Source organism: Pinus tabuliformis, chromosome 8 (genome assembly GCF_031772625.1).
Source record: "Pinus tabuliformis cultivar Carrire ecotype Pingquan chromosome 8, CPIR1, whole genome shotgun sequence".
NCBI classification, from domain to species: domain Eukaryota; kingdom Viridiplantae; phylum Streptophyta; class Pinopsida; order Pinales; family Pinaceae; genus Pinus; species Pinus tabuliformis.
In genome coordinates this window covers 603282061-603309192 of record NC_142294.1, presented here as the reverse complement: position 1 = coordinate 603309192, position 27132 = coordinate 603282061, and the positions used below count along the sequence as shown (strand labels likewise).

The window sequence follows — 27132 nt, the reverse complement described above, 5'->3', positions numbered from 1 at the left end:
AGTTTATTTCAACGTCCATCAAATTGAGGAAGGACATAATGTCTCATTTGTGCGACTAAAATTAGAGGCCATGCATTGACTTTGTGGGAGAGCTAGATGGAGACCATGAGGTTGGAGGGACAGCCTCTAGTAATTAAGTGGGAGGACTTCAAAACCCTCATTAATTCACAATTTTACCCTATTAGGTACGTAGAGGACTAGTGGATCCAATGGAATTACTTTAGGCAAAAGTGAGGCTAAAGCATGCATGAGTACACCACAGAGTTTAGAAAGATAGCCATAATGTTAGGTGTTTCCAAGAAGAACCCAGATGTACTCCTGAAGTATACCGAGGGTCTACACCACCATCTGCGGGAGAAAGTGATGTTGTTCAAGCCTAAATTGGTGGATGAGGCTTGTGTACAAGCATAGTACCTAGAGAACATAGGCCAGAAGAGAGAACAATCAAGTGGATTAAAGCAGAAGGAGAAACTATACGCTTCTAAGGAGGGGAAGAAGAAGAAAAAAGGGGGGAAAGATAAAACGATGACAACCATAGCACATGTAACAACCCCAGGTTAAAAGTTCATGTAATAAAGTTAATAAAGGAAAAATAAGACCAAGGTCATGGGACACGTATTCTAAGCTGAATGTTGGGAAAAACATCCTAGCGGGTGTTCATTTGGTTTATTATGGCTAAGGGAAATTGGCAAAGGCTTTGAAAAGGAAAAAATGTATTATTGGCATTTTATTTATGAAAATAAAAGAAATTCGGAGAAAAGGGAGGTGAAAGGTCACAAGTTTCCATGTGAGGAGGAAATTGAAGGAAAAAAGAGGAAAAATGAAGAAATTAGAGGCATCAATAATAAAAATACATTAAAGCCTCAGTTTGGGGCCTTTATTTAGTTCAATTTTGGAATTATTTTCAGAGAGGATAAGAGCACCAAGAGAGTTGGAAGAGAGTTTGGACAAGGTATGATAGGTTTTTGATAGTAGTATGAAAATAATAGTGTAATTGTTTGGAAACTTATATTGAAAGAGTAATTCGAACCAGTTTGAAATTTTTTGAAAAGTAGTTTACAAGAATTGAAGAAGGAGGTAGGTGCCTCCACTGAGGTTGGAGCCTACAACAAGTCGAAGCTTGCATATCACTGAGGTTGGTGCCTCAATCAGGTTGAAGCTTACAACACGTTGAAGCTTTCTCATCTTTGAGTTGGGGACCTCAATTAGGTTGTAGCCCAATGTAAGTAGTAGCTTTCATTCTTGGGGATGGATGCCTCCAGCAGGCCGATGTCTACAAATATATGTAATGAATTGAATAAGAAGAATAAGAATAAGAATTTGTGGTCCCATATGGGTTTGAACATAAAATATTGTGTCTCCTTGTGTTGATGTGATGGCTTCTTGATGTATTTTTGATATGATATTGGATTCTTGATGCATTGATATATTTTTTGATATGCTGCAAATAGTTATGATCTATTAGTACATAATTGTTTATTGATAAAAAACTGTGAAATGGTAAAATTGTTGCCACATTGATTCACTGCCCTCCCCCCCCACCACCCAAGTGTGATCTTTGATACAACAAGTTGAGCTTGCCTTTCTCTCTAATTAGAGATTCACAAAAAGATCCAAGAGTAGGATCTTAATCTACATCCCCTAGAGCTTCCATGGTGGCATAAAATGTAGATACAAGAATAGAATATGCAAAACTAATATAGAAAATAATAATATATATGCATTGATCATCCTTTAGATCAACTATACCATCTTCAAGTACAAGTCTAAGTGTTTTGAACTTAGATAAATAATATTCAATGCAAGATAAATCATTAGAACTTAAAGCCATGGCATGATTTTTAAGCTGATGAGATCTAATTACAATAGGTTCACCAAATATATTTCTCAACTTTTTCCAAGCTTCATGCAAGCCATTAATTCCTTGAATATGAAATCATAAATTAAGAAAAATAGAAATTCTGATTAATCCATGTGCTTCATCATTTTTACTATCCCATTTTGACTTTCTTATTAACATCAATGGGGGTTTTTTATTTTCCCAAAGTAATTTGCTACAACCCTTTACTCATGAATATATCCTCCATGTGGGATTTTCATGACAAGTAGTTGACACTGGTAAGAAAAAGTTCACTTGCAAAGGTCATATTTAAATATGTAGATACTACATATTTAAAAGTGGAAGCTAACTATTTGGATGGAAAGCTCTCCAAAAATAGGTTGTTTAAAAAAAAAACACTAAAAATTGACATCAAATATGAAAGTTAAGCCCTTTTCAAAAAGAAAAAAAGGAAAGACATTAATGGTAACAAAAAGCCACATGGTAGGTAAAAATTGGCCCATGTAGTTATGGATGTTGGATAAAAATAAAAAATATATGTTCCCTTACTATGTTTGCCTATAAGCTCTCTTTTACAAATAAGTTACTTTATAAATAAGAGATGCATGAAAAAGTATCTCTCTCTCTCTCTCTCTCTATACATATATATATATATATATATATATATATATATATAGATATAAGTTATTTTATAGTAGTTCACTTTTATAATAGAAGTGAAATCTCTCTCTCTCTCTCTCTCTCTCTCTCTATATATATATATATATATATATAAGTTATTTTATAGTAGTTCACTTTTATAATAGAAGTGAAATATATTTTACAATAACATTATTAAATAACTCAAGTTTCCATGAACTTTTGAAAAGTAACTTATAATAAAAAGACTTGAAATCAAAACCTCTTTTAAATAAAGTAATTTTCAACCAAGCGAACCAATGCAAAACACATAAAAATATTAATTAAAGAGGATGGTGTTGTTGTTGTTGGGGCTTCACGTGGAAGTGAAAGATTACCAAACAAACATGTGTGTATCCAAAAAAAAATAAAAATAAAAAAAATCTAAACTCAACAATATTGGGGTTAGGTCTCTTTTAGCTTACATGGGAAATGCAACTTTTCTCTATATATCTGATTTGTTGAGATTGCATAGAGCTCCTGGAAAAGAGCATAGCAAACAAGAAAACACTTTCCACTCTATTTTAGATATGTCAAGAATGCGTAGAGAATAGAGAAAAGAGCATATGTAAACTTGAAAGATTAGTGAATTGGGAATACAAATAAAGCACTGAAAAATGAAGTCTGTAAAAAAAAGGTGTGTATTTGGATTGTATACCTTCGTATATTACACAAATTCATATCATAGAAAAATGGACAACTTTTCAAAAGAAATGAAAAGTTTTCTTAAATGAAAGTTGCATATTGGACACAATAGAATACTTTTTTTAAGCTCAACATGTATGGAAATAGTATATCAAAAAAATGTAACAACATGGGCTCAAGATCTCGATCAACAACGGTAGAAGCTCTTCAAACAAGCTCTAATACAATGTTCTAAAACACAAGGTATACATTTAGTAACCACACACAACTAGAAAAAATATCATAAAACCCATAATTTTACTTGGTTAAATCCCTCTAAGAGGGAACAATCCATGGTTCTAACCAATGTGGCTCGTTAAGGAAATTTTATTAATGCAAAATAAAAATTGTACAAGAAAGAGTTCTTACAATCGATCATTGCAATGATTCTCCATTCTCTTTAAATAGGGATTATGGATCAATTGAGTGTTAAGCCACACATTAGTAGCTATTAGTATAGAGGAGAATATGAATCATTAGATCACTCTATGTCCAAAATATATCGTGACCGTCAAATTACAATGCAATCAATGAAACTGAAATAAACACAATCTTACCTAATAGACACATTAGACCAAGTTGGAATTAAATAACTCTTAAGTGTCTAAATTATGTCCTAAAAATTTCTTCCATAGAGATGCATCAATGTGTTTAGGGTGTAAAATGTTAAAATGTTAGAGAGTATATCTTATTACACATAAAAGATTATGTTGATCATTTTATTAATTTAATAATGTTACACATACAAATATAAAAATGATGTCGCATTGGAAACATAATCACTTAGTTGAGAGAATATTCAACCACACACTAATCTAGGAAGCTAACTAGTTGGAGAATTATTTAGATTATCTTCTGGATACATTGCATTAGGTTTCTTTTTTATCAACGTTTCGAACCAGCAACGGTGGTTCATCTTCAGGATGTGAAAGATTATTGAAAGACTGGTCTTATTTTTCCAAATATATATAGAGATGTATGAGATGCTTAGCCGACAGATATTAGGATTTATTAAATTATTTTTAAATTGTTCTATTTGTTTTAAAATTGTGATAGAATTAATTTAATTATTCTCTTATGTTTTGTAAATTTAATTGTATTTTTGTGATATTTAGGGATTTTAAAATTATTATAGAATTATTATTTTTTTCATTAGTGTTATGGTTATATTAATTATATTTGTATTAATTATTTGGTATTTTAATTATATTTATTTAATTAATTTTATAATTTTATAATTTTATAATTATTTATTTATTTTAATTCATTATTAATTTTAATTGTTATTTTAATTTATTTATTAATTATATAATTATTCTAATTATATTTATTTTAATTTTAATTAATTAATTATTTTAATTATTTCAATTATAATTATTTTAATTAATTATTAATTTTAATTGTTATAATTATATTTATTTCAATTGATTTATTATATCTTCTTATTTATGTTTTATTGTAATTGTTTGTATTTATATTAATTTTAATTATATGTCGTGATTATTTATTAAGGCCTACTACATATTATCCTATGTTGAGGAGTTATTATAGTTAAGGTATTTTCAATTGATGTTTATTTCCTATGATATTTGTTAAATTATATTTTATTAAGGTCATAGTGTGTTATTTAATTAAAATGGATTAGATCTTTTATGTTTGTTCTAGGTTAATTAGAGGAGGATTATAGTTAGGTAGGGGTGGATTTGGATGATAGGATTGGAATCCAGTTTTTGCTTATGGTCCATCCATCGTCTCTATTGAGGTTATTAGGGTGTTTGCTAATTTCTATGGCTTCTCTGAATTTCCTTATGAAGTAGTGATCACTTCTAGCTAAGATATGGGTATCTTCTATATAAATTCGGTGCTTAGTTTTATCAGAATGTTCAGCTAGAGCTGAGGATTTGGATCGATTTTGTTTAATGTCAGCTGAGTGTTCTTGGATTCTTGTGTTAAAGGATCTCCCAATCTCATCTACATAGGGTTTGCCGCATGAGTAGGGAATTAAGTAGACACCTTTATGGCATTTTGGATCAATTTTGTCTTTGACAGGATTAAGGCAGTTACGAATAATGTTTAAGGGTTTGAAAGTGGTTAGAATTCCATTATTTTTCAGGATGCAGGAGATTTTGTCTGTAGTCCCTAGTATGTAAGGGAGGTTGACTTTTCCTTTTATATTATCAAAGTTTTTATTTTTGTTAGGTCGAGTGTTTGCCTTATTTATGGATTTGATAGCTTGATGTTTGTTGTATCCATTTTTTAGGAAAACTTTAATAAGGTGTTCTATTTCTTTTTCTAGGTGTTCCTTGTCAGAGATTCTAAGGGCTCTGGTTGCTAATGTGTTGAGGACTCCTAGTTGGAGAATATCTCTCAAATCCAACTAGATGTAACCACTTCATAGAAACTAGGAATAAACTCTCTACATAGAGAACTAACTCTACCTAATATGACCAATAATCTCAACAATCAATTATGATCACACACATAAGGCAAGTAGGAGTAACATACTCCAAAACTCCCCCTTAACAACTACTTGACTTCATCTATCGAGGTATTAAATGTCTTCCTCTCTACAACAAATGCTTCACTATGACTTGAAGAACCTCCTTAATAAAAAAGTATACCTCTGGTCCAACAAGGTGCTTTCACTTCTGATCTAGGTGGATATTTGAAACCAAAAAATTTAACTATCTCAAATTCTAATGAAAATGGCTCCATTGCATAGTGCTTGTCAAGACAATTCTAATGCCTTTTGAATCGTGTCAAATGGATTCCATATGAAGAAGTTATGATGTTCTGAATATTTTGACCAATAAGGAAAAAGTCAACTTTAGAAGACACGTGGCAGCACCGAGATGTGACATGTGGACTATATGGATGACCCGTGGAAGTAATAAATGTACAAATGTTGACATCACAATTGAATTGGGAGATGACATCGTAGTATGAATTCTAACACGTGGTAGGCCAAGATTCTGACAAGTGGTAGGCTGAGATTGTGACAGTTGGCAGGGTGAGTCAGCTGGTTGAAAAATCAACATGGTACATGGTCCAATCGAAAGTTTCCAGGTGGCACCATCTGATTGGCCACTAATGGTTGGGTTGATCAATTTTTTATCAAGTGAACCACAGTGTAGTAGGTTTGAACCCCTGACCTATACATTACAACACAAGTCATTTACCGACAAGCCAAGGCTATTCGTTGGAAAAGTGATCCAAAAACATTTTATTTAAAGGTTGTTAGTTTTTCAGAAACTTGGTCCAACAATATTTTATTTAAAGGTATTTTGGTGGAGAAAGGAACATTGATGCGTAATGAACTTGCGACCTACTCACCCACAAATGACTGTTTATTGAACAACGAAAGTTCACCAATGCACCACAACGATGAGTCTTGGAATAAAGTGGAACAAAAATATATTTTATTTTATTGTATCTGTCATATCTTAACAAAGTGCTACGCTCGCAGGATTTGGCCCAGGTTGGTTGAGCACCAAAGTTTTTATATATGGCTCACTCAGTAGTATACTAGCGTTTGGGTTTTTGTGTTCGACAGAGTCTGGCATGCGGCCTGAGAAAACCTTGTACGAATTGTTGGCACACATTCTGAGATGGTTAGGCTATGTTGAGGCTGGGAGGAACTTTTCATAACATAGGCATGTTTACAGTGAAAAGTAACAGTTTCTCGAGATGGAACTAATTGTGATGACTACACTTAACTCTGAGCAACAGAGTTGAAAGTCAACCCTAAGATCCCTTTCATTTCAGTAAAGACCATTCTCTTTGCACCCAAGCATGGGAACTTGGGAGTTTTCTGCTGCATTCTCAGTAACAGGTTTGAAGGAAGTTTTGAAAATTATTTTACATGCTTTTGAGAAGACTCCATTGAGTTATGTTATTTATAGTAATTTTAGTTTCATAAATTTTATGTCTTATTTGAGCATGGAACTTATGTAAAGTTGTTATTTACAACTACGTGATTTGTGCGCGGAGCATGAAACAAAGCTTGTGTGAAAAGCAATTGTAATGCATGAGTGAAGAGCTTTTGACCAATTCTTTTATCATAAAAAGGATAATGTCTCTTTGAAGGAGATACATTTCCACTTGAAGTGAGAGTTTAGTCCTTTTGTATTTTCAAAGGAGAGCATCTCTTTGAAGGAGATATAATGAAATTGTTATGCAGTTAAGCAAACCCAAAGATGTAGCCAGGTTGTCTTGTGAACTCCATTACCAACTTGTTGCTTTTGATCTCATTATTATTTAATGATTGCCTATGCTCTTTTTTTCCAGAGAAAAAAGCATGATTTTGATTAATAAATAACAAAATTACATGTTGTACTGGCTAGAAACCGCATCATCAAGTCAGAGACCAAACGATAAGCTAGAGATAAGCATAAGAAACAAGATAAAAATACATGGTGGGGGAAGCTAAGCTTTCCGCCCCTTCTTTTTCTTTACCCTGCGCCATTGCCCTTGGGATGGTGTCGAAGAGACAAGAGCAAGATGGTTTCCTACCTCCAATTTGGTGTTGTCCTTGTCAGAGTCTAAGTTATCTGATGTGTGGAAGCGCTTATTCCCACTGATGTCCCCCTCGTCAGGGATCAAGTCGGCCTACACCCTGTGGTTCTTGGCATCTGATTGGTCTTGTGGAGATCCCCCTTGTGTAACAGGTTCCATTGGATTCTAACTTTCCTCCTATGGGGATGGTTCATCCAGAGCTTCATCCTCCTCTTCTTTAATTCCAGGTGGGGGGTATTGCAAACCTTTGGGTTTTTTCCCGAGATATTTTTTCCTTCTGGTGTCCTTTTTGGCTTCTGGACACACGTTGTGTAAATGCCCTTTCTGTCTACAATTCCTGCATCTGAAAGCCGTGTTCTCATAATCCAAGTTCTATGTCCAAATTTGCTTATTGTGAATTAATCGGATGCTGTCCGGAAGTCCTTTGTTGAGGTCTACCTCTACGCATATGCGAGCGTAGGTGAAAATCCTTTCCTCTATTATTTTGGAGTCCTTTTTTTATGAATTGTCCCAAGTTGTTGCCAATACCAGCCAAAACTCTATCCTCCTAGAAATGAAGGGGAAGGTTGTGCATTCGGACCCAGACTGGCATTTTGGAGACGACCATGGTGTTTGCGTCGAAGTTGGGGAACCAGGGAGTGGTAAATAAGCCAGTTGAACCCCAAAACCATGGTCCTTCCTGTAGAATTTTGTCTCTAGATTCAGGGGATGGGAATTTTACAACAAAGAATCTTTTGGAGCAGAGGTGGATGTCACAATCTAATGACCAGTTTGTTAAAATTCAATGGAAGAGCTCTACTGGTTTTGGCCAGAAACAGTTAAATCGAAAAATAATTGCTAGAGATTCAAGGGAGGCACATTTCTCATCAGATTCTGGCAAATCAATATTTAATTCTAGGTTGTAATTTAGCTGCTCCACTATATATGGGTTTGGAGCGTTTCCTGCCTGTTTGGATGATTCAGGGGCTTTCTTTTTCCCCTGTAGAATGTTCTTGAATGATAGACCCTCATGTGCTTGCTTCTGTTTTGATCCTGAACCTAACTGTGTGCTACCTCCCAGCCCTGTTCTACCCTTGGATGCAGCCCCCTGCGCATTCTCAGGTTTAGAATGATGGTGGAATCATCATAAATATGATACAGCGTTAAGAGATGCTGGTCCTGTAGTATTTTACCTTCAAAATTCAGGATCTGTGAATGGCCAGGGTATCTAAATTTCGACATGATGTGTTGTTTCAGATCTAGAACTATATTTTTGTTTTTGACCCAAAGTATGCTTGAAACCCCATCTGGATTTTTAAAAAAGTTTTTAAAACAGAGTGGGCTTACCTGGTTCTCAGGTCCCGGCTGATCCTTCTAGTGTGAGGAGGCAACTTCACCTTTAATGGTAGAGACTATCCCTGTAGGAGGGTGAGGGTCGATCTTCGCCAAGAGTTGGATCGAACAGAGTGTCTTGGACCTAACAGAGTAGGAGTATGCCAAAAATCCCTCTTCCCAACAAATGCTATCCTGTAACTTCTTGGGAAGCCCGCAATGGTTCAAGCCCCTAGCCGCCGCAGAGAACACAGGAGCATTAACCTTTTGGAGGGCGAAAGGAGCACTAAAATCACCCTGTGGCCACCACAGAACCCCTTACAGCTGGCCTCGGGCAAGAGAAGGTCAAGCTTGTTTGTCTGTGCTATCGAAAAGCAGAACCCCATCAAAATCCGTCTCCTGTGTTCGAAGCTGCCCGATTTTTGATGTCTGCCATAGTCGCTGGGGAGCCAGAACCATCTGGGGTAGCGAGTGGCTGCATAAGGATGACTTGGGGGGGCAGTCCGTAAGGAGCTCGCTAGGTAATTCGGGAGGAGTAGCCGTGCAGGCCCGGCCCAGTCCTTTCTTCCTCGCACAGGGGTCTTCATGTCTATTTTTCGGGCTCTCCAAGGAGCCAAAAATGTCTGCCGAAACCTGAGAACCATTTGTGCACAGAGTAAACCCTAGCTCCATTTCTCTCTTGTTCCCTCGACCTTGTTCTTAACCAAATATCGTGTCCAAACTAATTTGTTTGAGAGATCAATTCCAAAAGGCATCCCTATGCTCTTTATTTCCACAAGTAAACTTCTTATTGCGCAATAAAATAATAATTAAAGAGACTTAAGTGAAATTAATGGTATTTAATTTTCAAGCTAGATTCGAGCCTTAATACACAAGATCACGTAAGTATAAATTGAAGTCAGAACAAAATTTAAGTGTCTAATTTCAAATCAAGTTTGGTATCAGAGTAGGTTGAGTGCTCTATTTATAGCTTGAAGGTTGCGATATTGGTTGGTTGCATAAACACCATGGGAAAAGCATTGAAGCAAGCATGGCCCAAAGAGCTCAAAGAGATCAACCAAAGTATTCAGAGAGAGAATGTTGAGTTGAGAAGGTTGTTGCAAGAAGCAGAAGGTGATAAGAAAAATTTACAAGATAAGTTGTGAGCCAAGGATGATATTTTAGCAAAGTTTCAGAGTGATGAAGGATTGGAGAAACCCTCTTTGACACTAGATTATGAAAATATCACGGAGGTATGCAATATAAGTAATTCTTCAATTTCACATTCTTCCCATCAAGATGAATTTTTTGGTGCATTTGAAAAGCACACTAAGGGTTTTGGCTTGAAATTGCTAATGAAAATGGGATATGAAGGAAAAGGCCTTGGAGCTTATGTCTAAGGTATAGTTAATCCCATAGAAGTGGTATAGAAACCTTGTCATGCAGAATTAGGCTATGCTAAAAATGAAATTGGAGAATTCTCCAAAACCACGGAAGTGAGCAATTCTTCAAGTGAGGAGTCATTGCAAAAACAACTCCCACAAGTTGAAGGTGCAACACACCATGATGAAAATCGTGATTGCAAGGCATATCCAAAGAGAGATGAGCATTTCAAAGGATGAGCTAGGTCAAGTTGTCATCGCCAGATTTCCACTAAGGAAAACCATGAAAGATATAAATGTCATGATTATTCACAATATTTATTTTATTATAAGAAGCATGATCATGCAAATCAAACCTTGTGGAATATGCTCCCTTTTTGTTGATCACCTAACCACTGTGTGGCCAAGTGTCAAAATAGAAAATATTTGTTCCAAAAATTGAACATGTCAATTGGAAAGGAGACAAGTCATGAAGAACACCTGTAAGTCCACATGGAAATAAGGAATTCTATTACAAGGCAAGGGCATAAAATTTTACACTCATTGTAACATGAGTGGAAATTGGATCGCTAAGTGTTGGAAGCTTCATCCACAACTTTGTCCCAAGAAAGATAAGATGGTTATGCAAGCACCCATGAAGGAAATAATAGATAAGAAAGTGGAGCACATTGTAACAATCCATGAAGAGTTGATGAAGAAGGTCAGATAAAGAAAGAGATCCCATTAGCCTAGTTAGGCAAGAGATGGGTAGCCTATTTGAATAGTTGGCTGCTGCAATTTTTGTAAATCACATGTTGTATATGAAACCCCGTAGTAGCAAAAATTTGTAAACGTGATGATTTTTATAACATTTCTTATCTATGCAAGATAGTGAGTTTTAGGCCTTTCGTTGAGTATAAAAGTGTGGGAGTTCTAAATCAGAAAGATGAGTCTAATCATTGTATGTAAAATTTTGGGGTCCAAAATTTCTTTTTATGGGGAAGTGTGATCTAGGTGGATTTTGGAAATTAAGAAAATATGATTGTCTCAAATTATGATAAAAATGGGTCCACTGCAAGGTGCTCATTAATACGATTCCAACGCCTTTTGAATTGTGTAAAAAAAAGTCCATATGAAGAAGTTATCGTGTTTTGAAGATTTTAAACAACGAGCAAAATGTAAACTTTAGAAGACATGTTATATCACGAGATGTGACACATGGATTGTATGGATGAAAAGTGGAAACATTCAGTGTACATATGTTAATGTTGTAGATGAGTTGGAAGATGACATAATAGTATGATGATGACACATGGTAGGCCAATGTTGACAGATGGTAGTCCATGATGTGTACAGGTGGCAGGCCGAAATTCCAACAAGTGGCAGGCTGAGATTATGACACATGGAAAGGTGAGTCAAATGGTTAAAAAGTCAACAGGTTACATGGTCCAATCAGAAGATGCCACATGGCAGCATTTGATTTCCCACTGAAAATTCTATTGACAATGGAAGCACAAGTGATTGACAAGTGAACAGGTTACATGGTCCAATCAGAAGCTGCCAAAAGTCACCATATGATTGGCCACTGACCAACATGTTACATGGTCCAATCAGAAGCTGCCACAAGTCACCATCTGATTGGCCACTGACCAACATGTTACATGGTCCAATCAAAAGTTTCCACATGGAACCATATGATTGGCCATGGACGATTACGTTGATAATTTTTTTTAGGGGATACACAAGGCGGGAGGTTTGAACCCCCAACCTATAAATTACAATAATGATACAATATAAATCATTTATGACGATGAGGCAAGGCAGGTTGATGCTGACACATGGAAGGCCAAGATGTTGACAAGTGGTAGGCTAAAATTCCAACAAGTCGTAGGCTGAGAAATTGACACATGGAAAGGTGAGTCATCTAGTTGAAAAATCAACAGGTTACATGGTCCAATTAGAAGCTACAACATGTCACCATTTGATTTCCCACTGGGATTGTGTTGATAATCGTGACACAAGTGGTTGACAAGTGAAAAAATTTACATGGTCCAATCGGAAGATGCCGTGTGGCACCCTCTTATTGGCCACTGACCAACATGTTACAAAGTCCAATCAGAAGCTTCCACGTGGCACCATCTGATTTTCCACTAACTGTTGGATTGAGGGGGTTAGACCCAAGTTCAGAGTTAGCTATGCTAACCAACAAAACCCTTTATCTTTGACCCTTTCAGCAACGATCTGCTCGCGCAAACCATAGTCTCACCCAAGGCAATATTAGGGGATGCTGGAACCAGGGTTCTACATCCAGAAGGAATATGGAGTGTGGATCTTGACTTAATCTGACTCACCTAAAGATCCATTATTGCACTACGCGATCTTACTTAATAATATACTGAATCCGATCTATTCATACAAAAGGGCTACTTTGCAGATCTAAAACTCTATCTACTGTGCATAAATCAATGGATCTTAACTATAATTAACTGTAACAACATTCATATATTAATTATGATCTTATATTTTACTTGCGCAACACAAAAGTAAATAGTAATTGCATAAAATAAAGTACAAAATGGAATTACACATATTTTCCTTCAAAATATTCTTTATTATCTTCAGATCTTCACAATTACAATCCTTCTTACCCTGTGCACACAACTGCAGACTTACCAAGGTCTCCGTGCACACAGCTGTAGGAGTCTTCCCCTTCGCTCTAACACATAAAGATATAGCAATTACAGACTCAAAACATCAAGACATATCCATCCTTAAACTGCCTTTGACATACTAAGACAACCCTTTATATATCTTTTTCTTTTACAATACCATGGTCTGCAAACCATGGGCGAGATCAAAACATACAAATTGATCCCATCCTTTTACAAAATAAGGGGCTTTGACCCACCCTAAAGCCCCTGTCACTCCTAAAATACTACACGAAGTGCATTATTCTCCTCAAAATGTGGGTTCTTTACAAAACTTTGACAAAAATTTGACCTAGGGGGACCCTACCCAATAGGCCCCCAACACAAAGATGTGACTTGTCCCGAGTCACTTAGTTGGTATGTCCTGAATCTTCGCTTTGAGACTGTTGTATGCATCCTTCAAAGGTTGAAGTGTCTTTGTGCATTGTGTGGCGTCCTATCGTACTTCCTCTACCAACTTCTCTGTCGTCGGCCCTGCTGTTGCCAGACCGATGGTTCTTTACATCTGCCTTATGATCTTCAGCTTGCTGTCCACTGTCTGTGAGAGATGAATGGTTTCATCATCCCATGGATGTGTCTGCATTGAAATGATCTGCTCCTTTCGTTGTAGTTCATCGATCTGTCCTTGCAAAAACTTTCCCTCCTGGAGACAGGCAAACCGTTGCGCAAGTGCTAGGGTCTGCGTCGTCACTTTGATTTCATCAAACTGTCACTGCTTGTCGCAGATATCTTCCCGTATTTTCTGTACATGTGGGTTCTCTTGCAACGAGGCCCATTTCTCCACAGTGTCTTCGAAGATCTGGCTATAGTCCTTGACTATAGTAGCTATATTCTCCATAGCATCCTTGATATCCACTTCACGCTGCTCACGAACCTTTGGTGGAGTTGTGGGCTGCAGCCTCATCTGCAACTCTGCAATCTGCATTTCCAGCTCCAATTTTACTTGGTAGACTTCCACCTTTGATTCTTTTAATATTACCGCAAGCTTCTGAAGCTTCTCTTCGGGTGCTACCTCTATCTGGATCTAGAGCTCTAGTAGCTCGGTGCAAGCTTTGGTGATGGCCTCTTCGAGTTGCTGCCTCTGTGCAGCTACCTCATCATGATCCTTGATGGCATGATTCTTGTCCTCAAACATCTTTCAGTTTTCGTTTTTGACTTCTTTAATTACCAACAGAGCTTGCTGGTACCGTATCTTCAGTTCATCGGTGACTCCTTGATGTAAATCGTGCATGGTCTGAATGGGGAGCGTTGCAAGATTGATACTCAAATTTTTCTAGTGTTGTGAAATTTCTCGATCTTCGACAGTCTCAATATGTAGAGCGCTTCTTGGTAGTGGCACAACCCGAAGCTTGGATGTGATTACTGTCTGTGCACTACTTACAGTTGTGCATGATGGTCTCGCGCTCGCTTGAACCATGCTATCCTGAGCCTCGCTCACCTAAACCCACAACTACTTGAGGCCCTGTTGGACCTTTGTCAAAACTGCTTTATGTTGGTCTTAAATGTTCCCCCATATGTCCTCCATCACAGCTCAGACTGTTCCTCCAATCTCGTCGATGTCCCCGTCAGTGAGGACCATTACTTTTGCACCAGTGGATTTTCTGACTTGTGCTTCTTCTGCGCGCCTCCAACAATTGATTTGCGCCTTTTAACTATGAATGGGGAATCTACATCCTCAGTTTCAAAAAAAGGGTCTTCACCACCCTGATCACTGCCTTTGGTGGCCTGTTCCTCTTAAAGGCTTCGTGCTCTATCTCTGGCACAGTGTCCTTCTCTACCTCGATTGTGACTTTCTTAGTCACCTTCTTGGTTAGATGCTTCTCGGTAATACATTCACATCCAATCCCAAGTCAAGAATTACTTGATCCATTTTGAATTCATCGATCTGCGCAGTTAATCGCATCCCTTGGCCGGTTCTTTTATTATTTTTTTATACTTTGTTTATTGTGCGTTATTCAGGTTATGGCTTCTCTTTAGCAATGCAGTTGTGATTAGTTCTTGCAATCCTTCCACTGCTTTTTGATCCCTTAGCAACTTCACACATGTCTGTAGAAAGGACTTCAGAATGGTCAAATCACAGTCCTCCATCACAGTAACCACTTCAGTGTTATTCTTACGTGGTACTAATTGCATCTAGGTCTTCGATGTCGAAGCTCTTGGGTCCATGAAACTCTTCTTCGCTTCCATGAAGGTTTCTTTCTCCCTCTGCATATTGAAACCGACATTCTTTTCTCCAACCTTCTTGACCCATGTGTCAATCATGAATTCTGTAATAAATCCTCTGAGAACACTATCGATCGAGTAATCAATAGCTCTTGTGATCTTATTTTTATTCTCCTTCAGTCGCTTAATCAACTCTAGGGTCCATGCAGTAGGCTCTTCGCACTTCCAAAAGGTCTTACTTTCAGCTAGTTTTGAAAAACACTCATGTAACTCGTTAGCGAACGATCCAAAAAAGATATCATTTTTCTCTGTAAAGATATACTTCTGCAACCACCTTTCTATTGATAGACGCATATTTCTATTCTCTTTTGCTGCAAATTTGTGCACCTTCAGATCGACCCAATCTTGAATCTCTTTTATGGATGGATGCCACATCACATATCCCTTAGATAGATCCCTTTCCCAGCAATGAAACCATTTCTTGCCTTGAGAGGGTTAGATGCAAGTTTAGAGTTAGTTGTGCTAACCAACAAAACCATTTATCATCGGCCCTTTTGGTAACGATCTACCTGCACAGATCACAGTCTCACCCGAGGCGACATTGGGGGATGCTGGAACCAGGTTTCTGCATCCAGAAGGAATATGGAGTGTGGATCTTGACTTAATTTGACTCACCTACAGATCTATTACTGTGCTACACAATCTTACTTAATATTATACAGAATCTGATCTATTCGTACAAAAGGGCTACTTTGTAGATCTAAAACTCTATCTACTCTGCATAAATTAATGGATCTGAACTGTAATTAACTGTAACAACGTTCAGATATTAATTATGATATTATCTTTTACTTGCGCAACACAAAAGTATACAATAATTGCATAAAGTAAAGTACAAAATGGAAGTACATAGATCTACCTTTAAAATATTCTTTATTATCTTCAGACCTTCACAATTACAATCCTTCTTACCCTGCACACACAGCTACAGACTTAACAAGGTCTCCGCACACATAGTTGCAGGAGCCTTCCTCTTCGCTCTAACATAGAAAGATATAACAATTACAGAGTCAAAACATCAAGACATATCCATCCTTAAACTACCTTTGACTTACTAAGACAACCCTTTATATATATTTTTCTCTTACAATACCATGGTCCGCAAACCATGGGTTGAGCTCAAAACATAAAAATTGATCCCATCCTTTTACAAAATAAGGGGCTTTGACCCTCCCTAAAGCCTCTATGACTCCTAAAATACTACGCGAAGCGCGTTCTTCTCCTCAAAATGCGGGTTCTTTACAAAACTTTAACAAAACTTTGACTTAGGGGGATCCTACCCAACACTAACGATTGTGTTGATCGATTTTTTTCTAGGGGATATGCAGGGAAGGAGGTTTAAAACCCTAACATATACATTACAATAATGATACAATATAAATCATTTATCGACATGCCAAGGCTATCCATTGAAATATTAATTTAAAAATATTTTATTTAAAGGTTATTTGTTTGTTTGGCAGAGAAAAGGATGGAGAGATATTTTTAACTCGCAACCTACTCGCCTGCATACAACATCATACAAAGCTTCCTCCAATTCACCACAATGGTGGATTTTGAAATAAGATTGGCACAAAATCACTTTTATTTATTGCGCGCTCCATATCTTAACAAAGTGCTATGCCCACGGGTCAATCCCCACCAACACAACCAGTTGAGGATGGGCCTCGTCAGTAAGGCGACACAGGATCAATCCTCACGCGGGGTGGTTGTGCCCTATTCTATGGGGAGGAGACATGCTAAGAAATCCAGTCAGCTAAGGGCTAGTGTGGCCCAGGCTGGGTGCGATCCCCAGGTGACTTTGACGGGATGTCCCTGGGTTGCGGCTCCTCAAGCCATGAATCAATCCTGGAGGACCAAAGACAACGTGACAAAAAATAAAATTGCTACGCCCATGGGATTCCACCCGGGATGGTTGAGTGCCTTTTTTTAATATATGGATCGCTTAGTAGTAGACTAGAGGTTAGGTTCTTATGTTCAACAAAGTTTGACATGTGACTTGTGTAGAAATTTTGAATAATATAACACTTATTCACAGAGATTATCCTGATTATACACTATTTGCGGAATGCATGCATAATACATAACCTCTACGTTGATCATCAATTTTGCGGAATTAAAAAAATGAAACATCAATCGCATGCGCACATTAACACAGTATGTAACCCGGGGAAAGCATACAGCTGAAAACCCCTAACTATCTGTATATTATAATGATTGAGAACATGTAACAATACATAGTACAATACTTCTCACAAGTACTCAGTACTATCTCCACCTGTTACACACAAACTAGCTCAGATCTGAATCAATCACAGGTTCAAATCTCCTCCGCTGCTTGCCTGCCTCCACTGCGCAATCCTGCATGAGAATAGATGAGAATGGCTGATCCAAACTCGTATTTCCCTTGGATGAACCATGCAATCCTCATTGGCAATACTCAATCCATTGATTGTGCAAATCTCATGCACAACTATAGTCACAACTGACAGCTGTCTTTCCCTTTCACTCACCTCTAACACTTGTCTCCACTGAACTGTCCATGAACTGAGTTAATTGATGTATTCTTTAGTTAATTTATGAGTTAATAATTAGTGAATTAATTAATAATTAATTCACATCACTCATCACTAGTGTATTCTGCAGTTAGACTAAATACAACTAGTTCAACTAAGTCAAACTGAACACAACTCCATCAACTCCTCCATCAACTCCACCAAACTCAATCACTTGAGTTCTAACTGAAGTCCATCATGCAATAGCTCAACTGACCCATACGAAAAGCGTATTTCCTTCTGACAGCAGCATGTGCCACATCCGTAGCTCGAACTAAAGTGCTCCAAGAGGATAAGATAATGTTTATAGTCCAAATATTATTAAGAGCTAATAATATTCGACTGTTCTATTTTTAGCCTGGTAGTCTAAAAATAGACTCCGCCCATATGTCTAAAAATAGAAGTCCATCTATTTTTACCAACATGACCAATCATCCACAAATAACATCCTGCAACTCATAGACCATGATCCATATGTCTAAAAATAGACAGTCTAAAAATAGACTTTGTGCCAAAAATAGCCTGCGGGCCCACTTAGTGAAGGCGACTCCTTTCCACTAAGCTCCATCATCTTGTTGCATTTTCAACACTCCCTCTCAACAAGATATGGATTATCTGCAACCCCTATCCTGCAACTCTGGAATGTTCTGCATGCAACACATTTGCCTGGTCCACTTTGCTCCAACAACACTTGGAACAAAAAAAACACTCCCAACTGACCACTCTATTGAACTAGGAACATACCCTGATGCTGAAGCTCTACCTGCTGCTGACAAGTGCTCCCTCTCTGACATCTGCGCTACTGCAACATCCCCATGCATCTCACACCATTGCACACTTCTCTGTTCCACCTAGCACTGTGCAAAACACTTGTGCCTCTCGCATTGCTGCAGCCTGCTAGCTATGCGCTGTCCTGGGATTCCCTACACTGTCGCTCTCTCTACCGCTCCATCCGCATCTGTCTCTACCCAATCAGTCAGTTCCTGCTACTCCACATCGGGGCTCCCGTAGCAAGGTATCATCCAAGAGGTTGGGTACCTCAAGGATCCTGCCCCTCCTCCTTGGGACGATCACTCTATATCACCCCACCTCCTACCTTGAGGTATGGCTGCATGTGATCCCTCAGCCCACCTGGCTTTAAGTTTCCCCCTACTGGAGGTCTCTGCATGAGTAGATGTCTCTACTCGATCTCCTCTCAGCTTCCCTTGTTGTGGCTGCTCCACAACCTCTTGAAGCTGCTGCACCAATCGTGGCTCCTCCACAACCATCTGAGACTTCTTCTGGCTCTACATGTTGAGAGGTAATATACGCTCCCTCTCAACCACCAGGTCTCCATCAGTTGCCTCGCTGCTCAAGGCTTTGCATGCATCTTGAACCTCAAGAGCATACAGGTTCTTGACCCGTGAACCAATCTGCTTCACCTGTCTAGTGATGATGTGTCTAAGGAAAACCTTTCCCTTACTGAAGACTACATCATAGCCTCCGTCTTCCAGCATCGCGATATACACCAAGTTTCTCTTCAGTCCTAGCACATACTTGACATCGGTCAAGGTAAGGCGAGCTCCATGCTCCCTTTGAAAAATAACCGTGCCTACGTTTGAGACACTATACTTCTCATTATTACCCATCGCTATGAGTATCTAGAGATCTTTCTCCTCCAAAGTACTGAACAAACTCTTGTCACCGGTCATGTGGAAAGAAGCTCCACTGTCAAGAAACCAACCACTTCCCACCATGGATGAAACCATGTATGCAAAGAGTGTGAAATCCAACTCAAACTGTGAAGCAAGTGCCTCACCTTCAGATCCTTCATCGGATCCCTTCTTGGATTTCCTCTGTGGACAATTTGCAGCATAATGGCCCACCTCATGACAACGAAAGCATCGCACTTTCGATTTGTCAACCTTCTTCCCATCATTGGAAGAACTGGATTCAGAAAGAGAACCCTTCTCCTTCCCCTTCTTTTCTTTGGCAGCCAAAGCGCAATTTTCTTCATCAGATGCCTTTGATGAAGATCCGTCCCTGGTATTCTGCCTGATCTCCTCTTGCACAAGATCCGACCAAAGTCTCTCCCATCCTGGAAATTTCTCCCGACCATTGACAGAGTCCTGATAGGAATGCCAACTCTTCAGAAGACCAAGGAGAGCCAAGCTCACTAATTCCTCATCATCGACAGTCACCCCCACACTTCCCAGCTCATCCCGACACTGGGTGAACTTCGTGAGATTGCTAGGCATACTGTCTCCATTCTCACACTTAATGTTTCTGAGTTTATCCTTGAGCGCCAACTTCCTCTGGTCGCTCTTGCTTTGGAATAAATCTGTCAACGCTTTCCACATGAAGTATGGAGAAGCCTTTCCATGCAGGCTGGATACAACGTGATCCTTCACGCCCTCCAACAGAATCCTTCGACACTTTGCGGTCTTCTTTTGCCAAGCCACAACTTCGGCAGCATCAGTAGGTTTTGGGACCTCAGACTCTATGAACTCCTTCAGCCCATTGTCATCTAACACCGCCTCCATCCTGTCTTTCCATGCAATATAATTCGAGCTGCCTTCAAGGGCATACTCCAATCGCAATCCGTTGAAAGACATTTCAACTTTGACACCAAGAAAACACTGCTGCAAATTCGAATTCCACCAGCTCAAAACTCAACCGCTTTTGATATAAAATTCATGAGAACAAAGTATTTCTCGTACAGAGATTGACTGTATGGGCTTTTACCGGATATCTCACCTTCCAAAAGAAGGATGAATCCAAAGGCTACTTGGCCCGATTATAGACTCTGCCTGAAGAAATAAAATGTAATCACTTTCTGAATAATAGATCTGATGATCAACTCTTCTCCGATACCATGTAGAAACTTTTTCTACAAATCATCTAGCTCTAATACCATGTAGAAATTTTGAATAATACAACACTTATTCACAGAGATTATCCTGATTATACACTATTTGCGGAATGCATGCATAATACATAACCTCCTCTACGTTGATGATCAATTTTGCGGAATTAAAAACAATGAAACATCAATCGCATGCGCACATTAACACAGTATATAACCCGATGAAAGCATATAGCTGAAAACCCCCAAATATCTGTATATTATAATGATTGAGAACATGTAACAATACATAGTACAATACTCCTCACAAGTACTCAGTACTATCTCCACCTGTTACACACAAACTAGCTCAGATTTGAATCAATCACAGGTTCAAATCTCCTCCGCTGCTTGCTTGCCTCCACTGCGCAATCCTGCATGAGAATAGATGAGAATGGATGATCCAAACTCGTATTTCCCTTGGCTGAACCACGCAATCCTCATTGGAAATACTCAATCCATTGATTGTGCAAATCTCATGCACAACTATAGTCACAACTGACAGTTGTCTTGCCCTTTCACTCACCTCTAACACTTGTCTCCACTGAATTGTCCATGCACTGAGTTAACTGATGTATTCTTTAGTTAATTTATGAGTTAATAATTAGTGAATTAATTAATAGCTAATTCACATCACTCATCACTAGTGTATTCTGCAGTTAGACTAAATACAACTAGTTCAACTAAGTCAAATTGAACACAACTCCATCAACTCCTCAATCAACTCCACCAAACTCAATCACTTGAGTTCTAACTGAAGTCCATCATGCAATAGCTCAACTGACCCATAAGAAAAGCATATTTCCTTCTGACAGCTGCATGTGCCACATCCGTAGCTCGAACTGAAGTGCTCCAAGAGGATAAGATAATGTTTATAGTCCAAATATTATTAAGAGCTAATAATATTCGACTGTTTTATTTTTAGCCTGGCAGTCTAAAAATAGACTCTGCCCATATGTCTAAAAATAGAAGTCCATCTATTTTTACCAACATGACCAATCATCCACAAATAGCATCCTGCAACTCATAGACCATGATCCATATGTCTATAAATAGACAGTCTAAAAATAGACTTTGCGCCAAAAATAGCCTGCGGGCCCACTTAGTGAAGGCGACTCCTTTCCAGTAAGCTCCATCATCTTGTTGCATTTGCAACAACTTGAGACAACCCTGTATGGATTCTTGGCACACATTCTGGGATGGTTAATCTATGTTGAGGCCAAGAGACACTTTTCCAAACATAGGGGTGTTTACAGTAAAAAATAGCGATTTTTCAAGGCAAATTTGATCATGATGAATACATTTAATTTGAGTAGAAAAGTTGAAATTCAACCTTGGGATCTCTTTCATTTTAGTGAATGCCATTCTCTTTGCACTCAAGCATGGGAATTTGGGATTTTACTGTTGCATTCTTAGTAGCAGATTTGAAGGTAGTTTTGAAACTTGTTTTACATGCTTAAGAATACTTCTTTCAGTTATGTTATTTATAGTATGTTAGTTTCATAAATTTTGTGTCTTATTTGAGCGCGAAGCTTATGTAATGTTTTTATTTACAACTAAGTGTTTTTTGTGTGGAACATGAAACAAAGCTTCTGTGAAAAGTGAAAGCAAGGAATGAGTGAAGAGATTGTGACCAATTATTTTGTCATAAAAGGATAATGTGTCTTTGAAGGAGATACATTTCCACTTGATGTGACAGTTCATTCTGTTATCACTCTGTAATTTCCCTAGGTTGAGGAGAGAAACTCAAAGGTAACCAAAAACCACTTGTAAGATAGAATATAGCCCTTTTAGCTTTAGAGAGGGCTCTCTCTATCTAAAATGTTCAACCATTAGATCTTAGGCTAGGTATGGTGCTCAGAGGGGAATAAGTTTTAAAGGTTTTCTGACAGGAAGGAAGATAGATCCATTGGGCATGGAGTCATGTCAAGTTTATTATTTTTTCTAGTGATAGGATGAAGAGATGAGGGGTCTTCTACAGAGGAAAGGTAGGCAGTGTTGCTGGTGTAATCAAATTTATTCACTATAGGAGGGTGAGTGGAAGAATTGTGAAAACAACATATAGAGCATCAAACTGTGGGATCAATTCTAAATGTTTCTTTGAGAAGAAAACATAGACTATTTGGAAAACTAATTCAGAGCATTATTAAAATGAATTTTGAGGTAAATCCTGGTTTAAACCAAACTTGAAGACATACATTCAATATGTGGAAATAACATGAGACAAACTTACAAAATAAGAAAGCACATCACCATCAAGAGTTGGCACGGAAATCCCTGCAAAGTCACACCTATGTCTTGTTCATTCATTGGACAAATATTCAGAAAATACAATGCATACAAATTATCTTCTTATCAAACCCGTCCCACCCTTTTATTGATCTCAATTACATCATAAATAAGCTAACTTTTTTATTCCCACCTCTAGGGAACAAAAAAAATGTAAACTTTGAAACGGGAACTATAAACTCAAAACAGTAACTTTGGCCAAAAAACGCCCAAAAAACATCAAAAACAGTGCTAAAAACGAAAAGTGTGTATACTGGAACGATGGTTTTTTTTTAGGGACAATTTTGAACATGTTTTAAAAATGGCAGTGAAAACGAAATTTTCGTGCAAAATACAGTTTTAAAATGAAAAAGTGATGACACCGGAACGATGATTTTTTTCAGGGTCAATCTTCAAAATTTAAAAAAATGCTAGTAAAACCAATTTTTATTGCAGATAACAAAGTTGTTTATGAGGAAAAAACACACTAATGTTTTTGGTAAAATAACATTTTTCTTTCCTAAGTATAAACTCAACATGTTCTCAACCATAACATGCTAGATACAAAAGAAATTGAAAATTTTTCAACCATAAAATAAAAAAACCATGACATTATGAACAAATTACATCACTAAATGAATTCAAAAGTCATTATTTGTATATTGAATGAAACATACATTATATCTCTAATTTAATGTTTCATTGTAGATATTCTAAACAATAAAAATTATCATAATTAAGACATATAATCCAACAACATAAAAATGACTCATAACTTCTCATTTAACACCATATGGAAATCAAAAATTTTATTTCAAGATACGATGCATATATCAGTTATATAAACTGCCTTAAAAAATTATTCAAAATCACTCATATTTTCTTGCACACCATCAGATTTCACATCTTCAGATGAGTGACTGGATGCTGACGAAGATGTTCCATATTCTTCTCTTTCATCAACTAGTGCCCCATTTGAGTCCACATGCATGCCCACCATTTCAAGTTTCAAAATTCTTCTAGATCTATGACTGGTTTCAGCAGACTCCCATCTCAACACTGTTCCTTCTGGTAACAACCTTTTTAGAATCTCTATCGTCTTGAAGCGAAGAGTTCCTCTCTTTGTTAAATTGAAGTCATAAACAAGTATGTCAACATACTCCAATTTTAATATGTCTGTGTAGCGATGATTTATATTCGTACCCTTTCTTTTTCTCTTTCCGCCATTTTTTTGTCAACTACCATCTCTGGCTTATACACACCATTGAATGGGTGTGTATTTGTGGCATACCAATGTACTTTAACACTTGTAACATCCTCATTTTTTGTAAAGACCTTTATAACTTCAACAACCCAGAATGGATAGCCATTGGGATCTCCATCTGCTAGCATTGTGATCATGCAACCCTCCTTAATATCCTGTACTGAACCCCTGTAAAGGTCTTCCATGGCTTCACGTTGTGCACGAGATCTTCTGGAACCAATATACATCTCTCTTTCCTCTGCCTGTGAAGAATGAATAATACCTTGAGATTGCTGTTGTTTAACAATGTTTATTTCCTCATGTTCATTCAACACATTTTGTGGCCAAATAAATGGATTTTTCAAAGGTATATCTTCATTTGTTGTTGTTGAAATGATATCACTTTGATTATTGAAAAATGACTCCCACAAAACTGAATCAGCAATGTCAAAGTACTCATATGTATATATAATACATTTTTTAATTTCTTCTAGGCAATCAGAATAATTTATATCTCTATTTTGTCTGTGTGCATTATGAACTTCACCAACTGATTGTAATAACAATATTTTTGATGCAAATATTGGATGATCTGGAATGAACTTCAAAAATTGCAAACCTGATGACGGTGCCCATTCTGCAGTAGTTGAATACTTCTTGCCCCATATTAGTGTTTTCCCATCAATTTTTTTGATACGAAATTGATGTTGGAAGCTAATGTCATTAAGTTGTTCAATGCATTTCCCCTCACCATATGATCCCAGAATAAACCTTCGCATGTCAACAGTTTCTTCCAACACATCAAAAGTAGGCTCTAGCATGTATGATTTCTTAATATATTCAATTAATGATGGCAAGCTCCCAACTTCCTTCCTCCTCAATGTGACTGAAAAACGACTGAACATCTGATCAATATGGTCATGAGTGTGCCCAACAAGAACGAAACCAACCTTTACCTTCTGAAAAATTCTCAATTCAACAAGCATGTTTAGATATCCAAAAACAACCTGATTTTTGTTTTCACGGCAAGTGTTGTCCAATTGTAGATACAAAACTTCAGGAAGATTACCAGACCAATGAGAAAGCACATAATGAATTATGGTTATGGTGAAATTTGCATCATTAGGAATATTTGGAGCTGTGAAGTATACCCTTGGCAACATTTTCCCATTAAAGACCATACAACCAACCAAGTGATACTGAATAAAATTTTCCTCCTGTAAATTTTTGGGTGTGTGAACAAAATGTGGTAAAAGTGTTTTCTTCTGGTAGATATTGTCAATTATCAAACCCAAATATTTATTCGGATTATCATAACACTTATTTTGATGCTTGTACAACTTTTTCCTTTCATTTGTTTGTTGTTCGCTATGCTCCTGAAGTTCTTTGACAATTGAATCTACACAACATAAAAGAAATCCATTAAGAAATATGTTTTCATACTTGATGACTATACAATTTTAAAAGTTAAAGTTATGAATGCTTACCTCTTTCTGACCCTTCACATTTGTCCCTTTTTGATTTAAGAGAAGCACATGTACTGCAAATCCCCATCCTTGTCTTCTTAGGAATACGAACATTGTTGAATTCTTTTTTCCATACCTTCACAAAATATTGATATGTAATAAATCGGCCATGTCCCTCAACATCTTCTGCATATTCTTTGTATAAGTTGTAGATTTCTCGTCTTGAAAAATTATCTGGAATATGTATTGTCTCTCTATTTGGCATACACTCTCCATGCTTTGAAAAGAAATCTTTCATCCATGACATTGTAGTATTTGATAATGGCCCAGACTGTCTTTTATGACGTACTTCTGAATAAAATGTGGGATCCTTTTCCAAATTTTCTTGAATTCTGTAGAGATGAAAATTCCCAATCGAATGAAACATTTTGAATGATTTTCTACAGATAGATAAAGTCCTAATATGATATTCATAACCTGAAAATGTAGATTGCATGTACCCAACTAAATATGAATTTTGCATGCTTTTATTCATTGACAGATTATATCTTCCTGCTCTCTAATGCAAATTTGAAATCCATATGTTTCAAGCGATCTTTTTGGCAACATTCACTTGAAATGAGTGCACTGATAGAACTTCTTCTCGTCAGATATTTTGCTCTACCCCTTGTATAACTAGAACATCTTGCATTGATATGAAAAGGTCTGCTCCTACTCCTTGATACAATATTTCTTGGCAACATCTCCATCATTGGATCATCATTTGTATAAGGATTTTCATCATCATTAAGAGGAATGTTATCCACACTGTGATCAGCTATGCTTTTCAAATACTGACTTGGAGGATATTCTTCATCTTCCCCTTCTTCAGTGCTATTGTCATAGTCCTTAGAATTCAGACTCAATGGAAAATTTGACTCGATGTTTATTGGATATTCTTCCTCATGTGCATTTTCAGTGTTTCTCTCATAGTCTATAGAGTTAGGACTACGTCGAAAATGTGACTGTTTACTTACTGAAAATGCTACAACCTGTCCTTTGTCACTGCTACCTTTATACTCATTAGAATTAAGACTAAGTGCATCATCCTATCCTTCATCACTGCTGCTCTCGTAGTCCTTAGAATTAGGACTAAGAGGACATTGTGACACTCCATTCTTTTGAAATTCATCATCACGCTCTTCATCACTATTGCTCTCATAGTCCTTAGAATTAGGACTAAGTGGACACCGTGACACTCCATTATTTTGAAATTCATCATCTCGCTCTTCATCATTGCTGCTCTCATAGTCCTTAGAATTAGGACTAACTGGACATCGTGACAATCCATACTTTTGAAATTCATCATCATGCTATTCATCACTGTTGCTCTCATAGTCCTTAGAATTAGGACTAAGTGGACACTTTGACACTCCAT

The 27132-nt window shown here is 37.4% G+C and overlaps 1 pseudogene; it reads right to left on the bottom strand.

Moving 5' to 3' along the window:
• Positions 1–13785: 13785 nt before the first annotated feature.
• LOC149236931 (ubiquitin-activating enzyme E1 1 pseudogene) overlaps positions 13786–27132 on the bottom strand; it is a 32334-nt pseudogene continuing 18987 nt past the window's right edge.